Source organism: Aphelocoma coerulescens, chromosome 4 (assembly GCF_041296385.1).
Source record: "Aphelocoma coerulescens isolate FSJ_1873_10779 chromosome 4, UR_Acoe_1.0, whole genome shotgun sequence".
Taxonomy (NCBI): domain Eukaryota; kingdom Metazoa; phylum Chordata; class Aves; order Passeriformes; family Corvidae; genus Aphelocoma; species Aphelocoma coerulescens.
This window is the reverse complement of record NC_091017.1, coordinates 48,798,009-48,812,618: the sequence shown is the minus strand read 5'-3', so window position 1 is coordinate 48,812,618 and position 14,610 is coordinate 48,798,009. Positions and strand designations below refer to the sequence as shown.

Here is a 14,610-nt window from a genome sequence, read left to right as displayed (position 1 = left end):
GCTGTTTCAAGCCTTCGCTACGCTGTAGCCGTGCTCACCCTGCCTGCCTGGAGCCCCGGGGGGTTCCCCTTTTGGATATGTCTCGTCTGCCACCCGGGATTTGTGTTTGTGCCTGCCGCTCCGGCCTTGCCATTTCCAGCCTGCTGTTCCGGGAGTCCAGGACCGGCTGACCAGGGTTTGTGAAGCTCCTTTGTTCCATCCCTTCCCGGGATCCCAGGGCACCGGGGCCGCGTGCTCCCCGAGCTCGCTCCGGAGCGCCCCCTGCAGCCGCGGGGGAACCATCGCACCTGCCCTGCTCACCGGGAGCCGCCAGCGCCCCTGCCGGCTGCGAGCGGAACTGCACCCGAGGGGAAAGGGCCTGACAGCCGAGAAGGCTGGGACTGGGTTTGTGTTTGCTGTTACTGTCATAGTTGTTGTTGTTTTGTTCGACTGGTTATATATCTATCTATCTATCTATAAATATATATATAGTAAAGAACTGTTATTCCTATTTCCCACATCTTTGCCTAAAGACCCTTGATTTCAAAATCATAATAACTCAGAGGGAAAGGGGTTACATCTGCCACTTCAAGGGGGGCTTCTGCCTTCCTTAGCAGACACCTGTCTTTCAAACCGAGACACTTGTCCACTCACTTCCTTGTAAGTGTGTAAAATCTAAGTTACAATGGATCCACTTGTGGGTTTTTTTCCCCTTCCTGGGCCAAATATAAAAGAGAAATAAATACACTTAACTTTTGTTCATTTTTGATGGTCTGACTCAGACTGTCCTACTTGTTTATTCATCCAGAGAGCCTCCAAATATTGACAATATTTATTAGATTATGAGGCAGTTAGAGATGAAAGGAAAATATAGAACTTCCTAATCCTTGCCCTCATCAGGGCTATCATCAATATGTTGTATTTTTTTTTTTTTAAATTTTTCCCATCTCATATCTAGTAAGTCTGGTTTGCTCAGCTTTTTTTCTTATACTTTCTAAAAGCAGCACAAGCAGGACAAAACAGTTTTACAGTCATTGCCTCCTTTCTGACAATAAGGTAAGTAAGGTTTCTAACCCATAACACAATATGGAAACTGTTTTGAAAGACAGCAGCCAGAGATGGCAGCATTCACCATCCTAATGATGCTTGATTTTTTTTTAAAGCTTCAGTAACTTGAAAGAATGAATGATGTAAAATTTTTAGCTTCCACTGAAAAAATACAATGCAAACTAGAATTCCTGTCCCTCATGGATATGAAGAAGAGACATAAAACCTGATTGTAAAGGTTTAAAAATTTGAAATGCAGAACAATAGAAGAGCACACCTGTATTTCTTTGAAACTCTGCTTTTAAAGCCATTGTTGTGCATTTTGGAGCCTGAATAATGATTTTTGAGTGCTTTGCATTGGCAACATCTGTTGCCTTTTGTCCTGTCACGGTAGGTAAGTGAGTAGGAGTTGAAAGTGCTGATCTTTCCATGTTCTGATCCTGAGAGAAAAGGAGAGGGAACGTTTCAGTATGCATCACCTGTTTTCAAGCTGTTTTCCCCACAGCATACTGTTAGTGTACATCAATGCTTTTCTTACAGTCTAAATGCAGCACGAAATATTTTTTCCCAATTAAACTTTATTTTGCTGAAGGGGTGGCTCCTGCTCCTGGAAATCCCAACTCTAATTTGGCAAAGACAAAAATAGTCTTTCTGCTGTCACAGCTTTATGAAACTATGTTGTGACAAGGCATGATCTGGTTTAGATCTCAAAAGGTGAAATCTTTTGAGAGTGGCTAAGGCATTTCAGTGCATCCCAGAGTACTGGCTGGCTGGAAATGAGTCCTAGGGAATAATCCAGGAAGGATTTCTGACATGTACAGTAGATGGGGTGTAATTTATACAATTAACTTCTTAATGGAGTATTGAGCCGTATTCTTACTGTTCTTTGGCCTGCTTGGAGGGTGGAATCCCTAGGGGGGCATGTGTGTGTGAGGATTTGCTGTAATTGGTCCAGAGCACTAGACCTGAAATTTTCCCTGACCTGCTTCAGGTGTTTAGTCCTGTGATGGATAGAAACCGGCCTCAATTTTGGTTGCATTGGGGTCCAGGGGACAAACTCAACATTAGTAATGTCCATTGATGCTGTTGCCTTTTTTGCAGATGGCCAAGATCTAGCTCAGGTTTCAACACTGCCTGAGGTGCCTGGTACTGCCTTTTCTAGGAGGGACAAAATGTCTAGCTCTGCCAGACCCATGAATGGGACATGGATTTTTTTCTAGTATGTAGTGGAAAGCCACAAGTAGTCTAGTTAAAAAAAAATACCATACTGCCCTGCAATAGCAACAGGCAATCTGTGTATCTATGGTCAGAGATGTAGGTTATGCACAACACAGCATTGCAGCTCATTTTCCCCTGGAAACAGGGAGAAAGATTCCCTCTGTTCTGAGCAAAGCAAACCCAGTCCTCCCCAGCGAGTGAGCATGTCCCGTCACCCAGGGACAGGATGCAAGAGGACAACAATTGCATGTGGTTGAAGTTAGAGTTAAAACAGAGAAGAGCAATGGTTCATTCCCCCGCCCCCTCCCCACCCCTCCCAGTGTCATGGAATTTAGGGAACATGGTCATGTTGTTAAAGTAGAGCAAGTTTTTAGTGTAAAAATAACATTTGTAGTCCTGTGGTATGAGACAAGGAGTGAGTCCTTCAAGCCAGGCCACTTAATAACCCTTCAGTGCTCTTCTGCTGTGCTGGGGCATTAAAAAGAAGAAAGGATGTTTATGCATAGGTCAGTCTTCTTCTCAGGGACTAGCACAGTGTGTAAAGGACTGTCCTTCTTGGTAGGAGTGTGTAATAGTTAAGATTCACAACCACATAATATTTTCAAATATTGTTTGAAACACTGTTCATGCAGTTTACTGCAACAGTCTGGAAAGCTTCAACATCAGTTCAGACTCCTGTGTCATGCTTGGGTTATGGCCTGAGACAGATTGCACACAGGAAGACAACAAACATAAACACTGATCACATTGTGACCTGACAGGGTAAAGGCAGGGAGAAAGAAAAGTATCCTGAGGAATCAAAATGAGTCCAAGGCATGACATCTATTAAAAAGCAAGGGTTTGTAGCAGTGTAAGACCCAGCTTATCCCTACCCACTCCTGCAAGTAGAGCCTTTGTCCACCAAATGACGGTGACAACTCTAAAAGGATAAAAAGAAAAAGTCTTTTGCTGTGTGAAACCCCCTTCCTTGCTTTACCTAGCAAGTATCATACCTTTCTCAGATGAAGGTGCTAGGTTTTTCTTTCTCTGCTTCTCAGGGTGTGGGTGCTGATAAGAGATGCTAAGAATACTTGCAGGTGACACCTCTTGTTTCCTCTCCTGCATGTGGAAGCAGGTTACAGAACTCCCCCAGCTTGGTACAAGGATGTGTATTTTTAAAAGAGCATCTAAAAACTAGTTATGGCTTCACATGTGATGCTGGATTGAGCAGCAGTCAACCATTTTATTAGTTCTGCTCTCCCCAGCAGGTAGATATATAGTAAGACTGGCTATCGAATTTACACTGTCTGTGTTAATTCTGAATTTGTCTGTATCAGACTTACTGCCATGACTAAAACTTCTAACAGGTTGATGTCTGCTTTTGTGCCTTACTCTGCTCTTCCCTGGAGTTGATGAACTTGAGAGTAAATGACATTTAAGCCTTGGTAGCAGTGATATGTTCATGGAGGGGCATGTCAGTGTGGGGGTGCAATTCAGGTGAGAGTAACCTGAAGGTGGTGGGATATCTTAAAGGTTACTTGTGAGTACCTTGCTAATGGAAGAAGGAGGTCAGCTGGAGGTGGCTTTGATGTTTTTGACATAAAAAAAAATTTGGTGTTGGTGACAGAGCACTCATTTTATCTGGATGCATAGTGCTGTCTACAGAAAGGCTGGGGAATAGTCCTGGTTGGATTGATGACATGGTTTTGGCTACTGCTGGGATTGTGGTCTGTTCTTGGCATGAGAAAAGCAATGTAGTCATCCTCTTGGCTGATGTTTGAAGGGGCAGATCCTTGGCGTTTCCATTCTCTTCCTCTTCCTGAAGTGCAGTAAGATTCTCTACACAGATTGCATGCTCTATGGTGCCTTCATTCATCCCTGAAACTCACAAATATTTTGCCTTCTATGTCTTCCCATCTCCCATAAAGCTATAGATATCTTTTTTTTTTTTTTTTTTTTTTTTTTTTTTTTTTTTTTTTTTTTTAATTGTTTTAACATTAGTTTGGCACAGATTTTAAATCTGTTACGAACTTGAGAATGGAATCAGGCATTTCCTCAATTGTGTGCTGGTTTCTGGAGACTGTGATGTGTCCATCTGACTCAGAGACAGATCCCTGGTGCTGGGATCATATAACACATAAGGCTATTATCTCAAAATGGTTAAATGCTATTGTGAGCTTTTGAGTTTTTGAGAGGTTGTGTGTAGCATAGGATGCGGTGGACAAGCAGGAATAGAATCAGTGTCAAAGTCAATCAGCAGCCAGCTCCATCTTGGGGGGAAGATACTGGCAGACTTTAAATGCTAAAGTCGGTAAGCAGGTGGAGAACAGAGTCATGAGAATACGAATGAAGGGATGTTCATGGGGCTGTTTATGTTCCAATGAAATACCAGTAATTTTAACTAGAACATTACAGGGAGAGGATTCAGCTCTTTAGTCATGCCAGTAAAAATGACATGGATCTTGAGGCAAAAGCTTTCAACCTAAAACAGAAACAAGGGAAAAGACAGTATGTGACTGCATTAGTATTGCTCATATTTATGAGTTTCAGTTAGCAGCAGAGAAATCCTCCCGTAGATGCATTTTCTCTTAAAGAGAAGTTGTAAAGGCAAAGAAGTGTTTCCTGAAATGTTTTGAAACTTCATTTGGAAGACTCATTTGCCTATTGTGTAGGTAACTTTCTAGTTTCTAATTCTGTGTATCACATCATGATTAAACAGGATAATGCAGACCTGTGGATCAGCCCTATTTGTCTTTTCCTGTGTTTCATTGACTGCACAGGGGGGGTATGGGTGCTGGGAAGTTCGGATCGAAAACCTATTCTATAGCCTGGTTGGAGTGCAGCCCTCTAGTAAACACTTGGTATTTTGCCACAGGTAGTGCATGCAGCTGATAGTTGGCTGATTGGTTTGTAGTTCTATCATCTTCCATTACCACCCTTAGAAGACCAATAAGGGTATTATTCTGTTTTTTTCCAGTGTTGTGCAAAGCAAAACAATGAATGCTGAATCAATAAAATAATCCACAGTTTAACTGCTCTAAGGCAAAGAAAAAGCATTTTAAATCTATAGTTTATTTATTTTTATTAAAACATTTTAGTGGCACCATCTTTTTGTGTTTTATTTGAAATATCATTTGGATCCTATTTATGTGAAAGGCTTTATTTGAAACTTTTTTTTCAGACTTAATAGATTAGTTTTAGTAGTGAGCCAGTTGGAGTTAATCAATGGAGAACAACTGTACAGAGGTTCTCTAAGCTAGGCTGGATTTGAAGGGTTTAATTTTAATCATAGTCTGAGAGCTACAGCTGCTTCGTGTTTGTTTAGTAATAGAGTTGATGAGCCGCTAATTTGAAAGGAAAGCTCAAGCACAGGTGTGAAATTCCTCATGGGTATAAGAGAACTGGCCTTGAATGTAAGAAGATGGTGCTGAACATTGCTCTACAGTAAGGCAAAGAGATTCTTGTTTAAATATTTCTAAATTAGGACATGTGACATAAATCCCTTGACTCAAACATCCTTCACCTTTTTATCATACCACTTAAGTGATCATGCAGTATGTCAGAGACCAGGATTTGATACCCTACTCTGTCTAGTTTTGAATATGTATTTTCATGTTCCAGGATTTGAGTCCTAGTGAGAACAGTGCTCTGAGCAGGTCTTCCATTTTTTCCATATGATGCTATTCAGATTGCCTGTAAAAACTAATAGCAATTGATTTGAGGAACACCAGTTATTACTGCCCATTCCATATACATGTAGAGGATACAGAGGTGTGAATCCTCATCTGGTCTAGTTGTCTTCATGCACCTTGTAGGGAGGGAGGATGTAACTTCTGAAGACAGGCAGAATTGAAAACACCTTCTTTGGCATTTCCTACTCACCAGGTTACAAGCTCTGTGGGCTGTGTGTTTAGTCCTAGCAAACAATCTCTTTGTAAAGGTTCTGATTTGTGATCTGTGTCATACTTGCTGTGATGACTGTAGTGCTCCTGTAGCAGTTGCTGTGAGTGATGGCTCACAGATGACAATATTGACTTTGACAACCGTCTCCTTAACATCCTGTGAGTATACAGACTACTGAGTTAGGAAAGCTGAGGAGATAATGTGATTTGCTCCGTTCCCTAAGCCACAAAATTGGTAAGCCATGTAGCAGGTGAAGGGGCTGCCACTCACAGATTTGCTGTCAGTGTTGAACACTTCTGCAGTTAGTGTACAGGTGATTTCCATGGAGCAGGATTCCCTAAGAAGGCAGGATGTGTGAGACAGGTGTTGTAACACAATTGCTATTTCAGTGTTGGAGTTTGTGTGCAGCCAGTCCCAAAGCTCCAGTTTACAGCAGGCTAACATGGAGGAAAGAGCTGGACGAAATTCAAGAAAATTTCAGAAGTTTAAAATCGTCCTAGAAGATTTTGACCAGAGTATGTGTATAAAAATCAGAGCTGGTTCTCTTGTTCTGCAATGTAGGGACAAACTCATGCTGGTAAAACTATTCTCTCATGTGAAAAGCAGGAAAATCCTTAAAACCTTAGTTATATTAATGACATTTGCATTTTCTTGATAAGATCATAAGCAAAAATACTGTGCATTGCTATTGTAGTAAAAAGTTTCCATGTGCCCCAAAATGATGGGCCCAGTCTTGGAGGTTCAACGCAACCACCAGACTGGGAGGATAGAAAATCAGTTCTTTGGCTTCTTTGAATTAATAAAAAAATTAAGATCTTAAAATAGTTTATTATTAGTAAGGAATGCTGGTGGCATTTCTGTTAGGTAATTAGATGTTAGTGTACATCTTATTGCAGACAGTACCTGAAATTAAGGCATACAGAGATATACAGATATTTTGGGACTATGAAAGTTAGTGATGAGGTGAGGCAGTGATGCAAAAAGTCTTGAATTTAGTCTTCTGTGAAATAGTCAGATTCACTATATTTCCCAGTGCAAAGTAATGCAAATCCTTTTGGGGTTCATTGGACATTATTGTTAATGGTATTTGAGATGAAGATCAATGAGGAGAGAGACATACTTTTTCAATTATAGGAACCTGAGTTGCTTCTGCTAATTGATTCAGTTAAAAATACTTTTCTGCTCTGTAAAAGGAGCTTCTATGATTTGAAACATGTTTAGGTACTTTTATAGCTGTGGATTACTGAGGTGAATCATGGATTCCACACTGCTTTAATATTGTCCAATTCTGATGGAAGACGGAAATTTTTTTTCCAGCTCTCTTGATATTTCTGGTTGTCATGGTTATTGTGCTGTGACAAAATCTATTTCATTTCACAGAATTTTCTTCATTTTACAGAAGTGGAGAAACTGATTTTGCTGATATTTTAGTTTGTAGCGCCTGTCTCTCTTAGAGAAAATCACTGTGTTGTGAAGGCTTTGGATGCAGTAGTATGAATAACATCCTGTGCCTGGAAGGCATTGTGAGCCACCAGAATCAATCCAAGAACCTTATCAAGTACAAGTAAACAATAAAATGAAACCCATTTATCTGAACCGGCAGTACAAATGGACACTAAATTTAACCCTGTCAGTGCCAGCACAGCAGCAAGAGAAAGTTTTAGGCTTCTTCCCTTCTAGTTTCTCTTGCATTGTGTGATGCTAGGCATTCAGGGAGGGAATGTGTGTGTGTGTGTATACCTCTATGCATAGTTACAAGCCATCTTCTGTTTCAAATAGAAAAATCAGAACTGTTTTTAACTAAGGTTTAGAGAACAAATATACCAACATGAAAAGAAGGTTTTTTTCACACAATTTCTGACTCCTAATATAAAAATCAAAACCCAGTCTGTGACATGGTCTTAAATAAATCTGCCTGTATGACTTGCTTTACAATAAGAAAGACTAGATGGAGTTTGTGTATTTTGAAGGAATATCTGAAAAGCAGTTATGGCTTCAAATGTGATGTTAGATTGAGTCATCCATTTGATCAGTTGTGCTCTCTCCAGCAGGCAGATACATACTAAGACAATATTGAATTTACATTGTCTGTGTTTGGTGCTGAGTTTGTCTGTAGCAGGCTTACTGCCATGACTGCAACTTCTAACAGGTTGACTGTCTGAGTATTTACCTGCTTTTGTATTTTACTCTCCTCATCTCTGAAGTTGATAAAATTGAGAGTAAATTAAGTGTAAGTTAGTTTGGATATGACTTGCAGTGACTGTGCTTTTATAAAGCCCCAAACATACAGATAGGTTTTTAGACACAGCACAGATGCTTTTCATTATGCTGTTGGTAGAGTAGTTGTTTGGCTAGAGGCTCCAGGATTTGGGAGTTTTTTTAGCTATGACATAATTAATAAAAGTTTTTTATGTTATCTTTTATTAGTACTTGCATTCTAGGATCATTTTGCTGTCTGATAGCGCTGCAAGAAGAGGAGATTGTTTTATTTTAACTTGTTTTCATTGAGTAAGAGTCCACTGTGGTCCTGGCAACCTTCTCTGGCTTGCCCTTCTTGAGCATGCAGGTTGGACTCAAGGGATTGGATCTCAGGAGATCCCTTCAGACCTTAAGGATTCTTGGATGAATCTTGGATAATGATTCTATATGACACTTTACGGTGCCAAGAGGCTAGAGAAAGTAACTCTGGGTTATTTTATCATTAGTAAATTTAGTTTAAATTAGATCATAAAATAATAGTGGTTTTATTGATTACAGGAGAGAATACATAGTATATTTAGCTGTAGAATCATAGAATCATTGAGGCTGGAAAAGCCCTTAAGCTCATCAAGAGAAACCATAAACCTAACTCTGTCAAGTTCCCTACAAAACCCCAAATGCCACATCCTCACCTGTTTTAAATACCTCTGGGGATCGTGACACAAGCACTTCCCTGGGCAGCCCGTTTCAATTCTTGGTAATAATTTCAGTGAAATTTTTCCTAATATCCGGTCTAAATCTCCCCTGGCACAACTTTCTATTGTCCTCTCACCTGATACTTGGGAAAAGAGGCTGACGCCCACCTCATTGCAACCTCCTTTCAAGTACTTGTGGAGAACAATAAGGTTCTGCTAAGCCTCCTTTTATTCAGGCTAAACAACCCTAGGGCTCAGGAACTTGAATGAGAACACCATAAATTACTGAATGTATTAGGAGAATGTATAGGTATTTAGCTGGATGAAGCACCCTGGAGAGAATTTAGAAATTAAGGAGAAAATTAAGGCTTATATGTGTGAAGATAAAGGATACTGTAGGTATCCTGTAGCACTCCAGAATTATCTGCATGTTTTCTCAATAAAAACAGTGTCATTGAGATGAGAGAGGTAACAGAAGGTGGGCATGTAAATAGCAGTGCCTGTAAATGTACATGAAATGTAATTAACATAAGTGGAAATCAGAAGAAAAGCTAGCTTCTTTTAGGATGGAGTTTGACAAGTTTGTAAAAGGCATTCCTGGGTGGGACACCCATGGTATTATTACCCTGGGTAAGTCTTCACCCATTTGTGTTCACATATATGATTCTGATGAGAATATTGACAGAGAAATATCTCATTTTGTTTTCCAAATCAGTACCAGTAGACAAGTAGGCTGTTGGGCATTACAGGTTTGTTCTATCATTTTCACAGTTTAATCAAATATATCATTTTGTTCTGGTAACATCTACATGTATGATTTTAAATATAACATGTGACTTCTTCAGAAAGCAAAATGGCTATAGCAAGAATTTAGTTGTCCCAGCTCTAGTAGTTAGTATTTAAAGTGAGATATCTTACTGTGTTATAAATTTTGAATAGACAATGGGAAGATGAGGTTTTCCAGTTTTGTTTCTTGGTTATAACCAAGTCATAAACACTTGGAATGGGGATTTGGTACAAATAAAACACCTAAAATTTTTGATGCAGATGAAAAAAATGCTATGTATCCATAGATTGCCTGTATCCAATTACAAAAATTACTCAAAGGTCTGCATGCAATTTGAGATGTTTACTATTTTATCCCCGCAAAGTAAGCAGTAAATGTAAGAAACACGTTAGATGGTGCAGCCCTGTGCAGCATGTGTATAATTATAGGTAAACTACATGGGAAAAAATGTTTGTAAAATGATGTAAATCAAGGTAAATGCTGTATGTGTTCCAAATGAAAGTATTTAGTAAAGGAAATAACATGGTGTGTCTAAGGAATATGCAGCAAGTGCGATTTTTGGGGTTGTTCTCTGTTGCTAATACGAAAAGAAGGTTCCATGATGGTGAAGTGTCCAAAGAAATCTAGCCTGTAAAAGTATTTAAAGACCTTTGACAAAGTGACCTTGTGAGATTTCCAGATTCCCTCCCAGCTGGTCTTGCACTCTACCTTCTCAACAGTACAGAGGAATTAAAAAAATGGAAAAGTTTGTGGCTGAGATAAAGATAGGGACTTACACACTATAATCATGGGCAAAACAGCTTGAAAAAAGACAAATATAACACCACCTTCCCCTGTCCCCTCTCTTTATCAGGCTCAACTTCACTCCATTGTCCTACCCCCTCCCAACCCCAACAGATGCAGGAGGATGGGGAATTGGATGGTTACAGTCAGTCCAACACAATTTGTCTCTGCTGCTCCTTCCTCCTCACACTTTTCTATATGCTACAGTTCTTCAGTAAGAGATTGCTCCAACCTGGGACCTTCATGGGCCTCAGTTCCTGCTGCTGGCTTGCTCCAGCAGGGGTTCTCCATGGGCTGCAGTTTTGTTCAGGGCACATTCACCCACTGCAGTGTTGCCCTTCATGTGCTGCGGAGGCTACCTCCTTCACTCTGGTGCTTTTCATGGTTTGCAGGGAATTTCTATTTAACATAGTCTTCCGTGCAGGCTGCTGGGGAATTTCTGCTCCAGCACCGGGAGCACCTTTCCTTCCTTCCTTCTCCACTGTCATTGTTTGTGGGATTTTTTTTTTTTCTCACTTCTCTGTCTCATAACTACTGTGCAAGGTTTTCTTATCCTTTCTTAAATAAGTTGTCACAGAGGTATCCCCAACTTGCCTGATATCCTCAGCTGTGTCCTGCAGTGGGATTGGAGCTGGCACTGGTTTCTCCTCACATCCATTGCCATGTAAAACCAATACTGAACACCTCCTCAGGCCTGTGACATCTGCAATAAAACCAAAGCAACTTGGAATAACAGCCTGAAAAAAAATGTTGAAAGGGCAATACACTGAACTACTGAACTTTATTAGAAAAATAAGGAAATTAAATGCTTTCTCTGGTCCTTATTACAGTTTTTGGCATTAATCAGTTTCAACTGGTTTCTTGACTGGCAAAAGTAATAGGTGATTTTATTTTCTTTTTTCATATGCAGAAGTAGTTTTGATGACCTATTTTATGTAACACTCTGAGAAATTCCTTCACAATTTGTAGTCTCTTCAAGTCTGGGATATTCTCTCTCTCTCCCTGTTGCTATTAGAGTTTGTGGCACTTGAACATACAGCAGTAGTAATAAGATGAAGGACTTGAGTTTTCTTCATTTGAAAGCTATTACTTTGCAAATGAAGTTCCATTCCTATCCTGGTAACTTGTTTTGTAGATGGGAGACAGCTGAGACCACTGCAAGTATGGCCACAAACACAACATTTAGTATGTATTTTCCTGAACATACTGCATATTGAAAAAAAAAATATTTTCATCCTTTTGGTAATATGTATTTTGATGACAGTTGATTTTTAGAAGGCACTTAAAACTAATACAGGCAAACAGTAAGGATTTCACACTGTCGTTTGGATAAGCTCTGTTTGGCAAGACAGTTATCATACTTACATGTCCTAACACTTTGAAACATGGCTTTGGTCTCTTATCTACTTAAAGTAAACTCTAGTTTAAAAATTGCTTTTCATGCAGTTGTACTAAGTATACAAATTCTCAGCTAAAGGGAATAGTTGGTATTCTCAGAAGGATTACCTCCAAAAGTTCTTCTAGCTCTCTCCTATGTTATGACACATCTGTTTTTTCAGTCATGGGAATAAACTGAAATGCTTGGGTAACAGTTTATTTTTCAGAATGATTTGTGAACCTGAATGATAAAAAGAAAAAAAAAATCATTGGTTACTTTTCTTTCTGATTTTCAGGTAAAAATACTGAAGACATACATAAATATATTAAGAGGCTTTTAACAGATATTTTAAAGCATTATTTTTCAGGTTTTCTCTTACCAACAAGTCAGTTTTTCCAAACTGAATGATTGAGACAGAGGTATTTCCTTTTCTCTTTTATCAAGGTAGGTGGAAGTGATTAGAGCACATTGTGTCATCAGTTCCTAGTATTGTACTTTTATCTTGTCTCTAATAGGTTGGTTGTGTCAGCACACACCCTAGGTTGGCCCTTGATCTCTTCAGGCAGCTGTAGGCCACCTATGTGCTCAGAGAGACAAGGTGAGGTGGGAAGGTTTTTTTGAGACTGACACAGCATTGCTAGCTGTTACCATGTCTGGTATTAATCCTAAATTTCCATCTTTAGGAGTCATTGCAATCAGAGCTTTAATTGTGAAACTTCAAGACTTCTAGTCCCTGGTTCCAAGTTAATTTCATGCATTGATATTGCTGCTGACCATATCAGAGGACCACAGTCCTCCTTTGAGTGCTGGGTTACAGCTTTCCAAAGGTAGAGAATTTGCCATATCTTCTGTTTAAAACTGTCGATCTCTAGAGAAGAAAGGGTTTCTGTAGCACTCCAGAAGATTCCTGGAAAGGGAAAAGGTGCTTTGGTCCCATGCAAGATGCATACGTGCCTTACAGCTGTACGTACTGCCGCAGGATGATTCCTGAGCTGGAGTCCAGGACTGGTGCATTATCTGCCTTTCTTGTGAATTTTTTCTTCAGTGAGTATTAAAGTTGAGAAAAACTCATTATGTTGGAATATTGCTGAAAGCAATTCAAGACAAGAAAAGTAAATGTTAGAAAAGAATGAAAAGGGAGCTTGTGCAAGACTTGTCTTTGAAATTGCATTTACAGTAAAATTCCTGCAGCTCAGTATTCTGCAGCTGACTACTCCAGCTTTGCCTTTCTATTAACCTACAGGTAACTTGTCAGAAAATCAAATGGGGAAGAATGAATGTTTAGAAATAAATCAATTTAAAAGATTGAATGTTTGTACTCATCACAAGTTAAGTAAATAGGCCATCCATTTCCAAGTCAGCCTTTTGGGTACTTGCATTTAGGTAAACATTAGTTACGAGTTATTGATATTAGTTGAAATCCAACACTGTTCGAAGTGCTTTAGCAAGAAGGGCAAAAAAGTTTCTTGAAATGTTTACTGTGTGGTTAGACAGTTTAGATGAGAGGGCAAATGAGTTATATTGAGAAGCATTGTAAATGAAATTGGGTGTATACTGCTTTAGAATTTTATGGTCTACTTTAGATTTTTTATGTCTTTTTTAGCAATGATGGCTGGTCAATCAACTTTTTTCTGTTCTAGAGCATTGTAAGGTACAGAAAGAAGGACATGTATTTATGAGCTTGTGAAAGACAAATGATAAATATAATTTTGTTAATAACTTTCATCTAGCTGCAGCCCACTTTGTTAAATATACGTATATTTGCTACAGTTCAGCATTCCTGGACCAATTTCAGCCAGTCTGTGATAGGAGGCAATTTAAACAAATGGAGACAAGCAAGCCACAGTAAACGTGGTTTAGATGCAGCTTCTCTTCCGAGTTTGTGTTTTACAGCCAGTACGAGAAGATACCTAAGGTGATAAAATGAGGAAGGTTCAGTCTTCAATAAAAGTAATCCAGGACTCTAGATGGAAGGCAATTTCCTTCAAAGACTAAGAATTTCAGTTCGGAGCTAATTCTTGCAAGGAATGTGAGAAATTCTCTTGTTGATTTTTATTTCATAAGACTTTTTCTTATAAAAAAATGGATTATTCTCAGAACAGCCTTCTTCTAGTGCTGTAGCTATCCTTGGGAGTACAGTTAGACCTTCTAAAAGAAACAAATGTAGATTTTTAAAATATTTGGTTACTTAAACACTGGCACTTTATTTTCTTCCAGGGATTTGGAGAGTCCCATAGCATATGTAACAGAGCATCCCTGTCAGAGTTAAACACTGCCAACATTTGCTTATGCTGGCAATCCCAGTTGTGTGCTTTCAAAATGGAGCAAACAATGGGCCAAATCCTTCTTGCTTTGTTAGATAATCAGCTCTGGGCCAACAGATAGGAATTGATAAAAGGGTTTTCAGAGTTAAATGCATGAACTCCTGCAACTTGATCACCAAGTCACAGTTCTGCTACTGGGGCCTGTGTCAATTTTTCTTTGGATGTGATTGATGTGAATCAGGCATAAAAGAGCCTGGAAAAACACTCTCATCATTTATTCAGTAACAAGTACTCTAAACTGTTTTAGTAATACAAGCAGGATTTTGTAAACAGTTAACAATTTGAGTTAATAGATGTTAAAATCTCCCAAGGGTACAT

At 39.3% G+C, this 14,610-nt stretch overlaps 1 long non-coding RNA gene across 1 annotated transcript in view; it reads left to right on the top strand.

The window, feature by feature from the left end:
- The first annotated feature begins 5,613 nt into the window (after positions 1-5,613).
- Positions 5,614-14,610, top strand: part of LOC138109061 (uncharacterized) — a 154,608-nt gene continuing 145,611 nt past the window's right edge. The window contains exon 1 of the long non-coding RNA XR_011150243.1: positions 5,614-5,667. This is a non-coding gene — a long non-coding RNA (uncharacterized lncRNA). The remainder of the gene's footprint in view (positions 5,668-14,610) is intronic.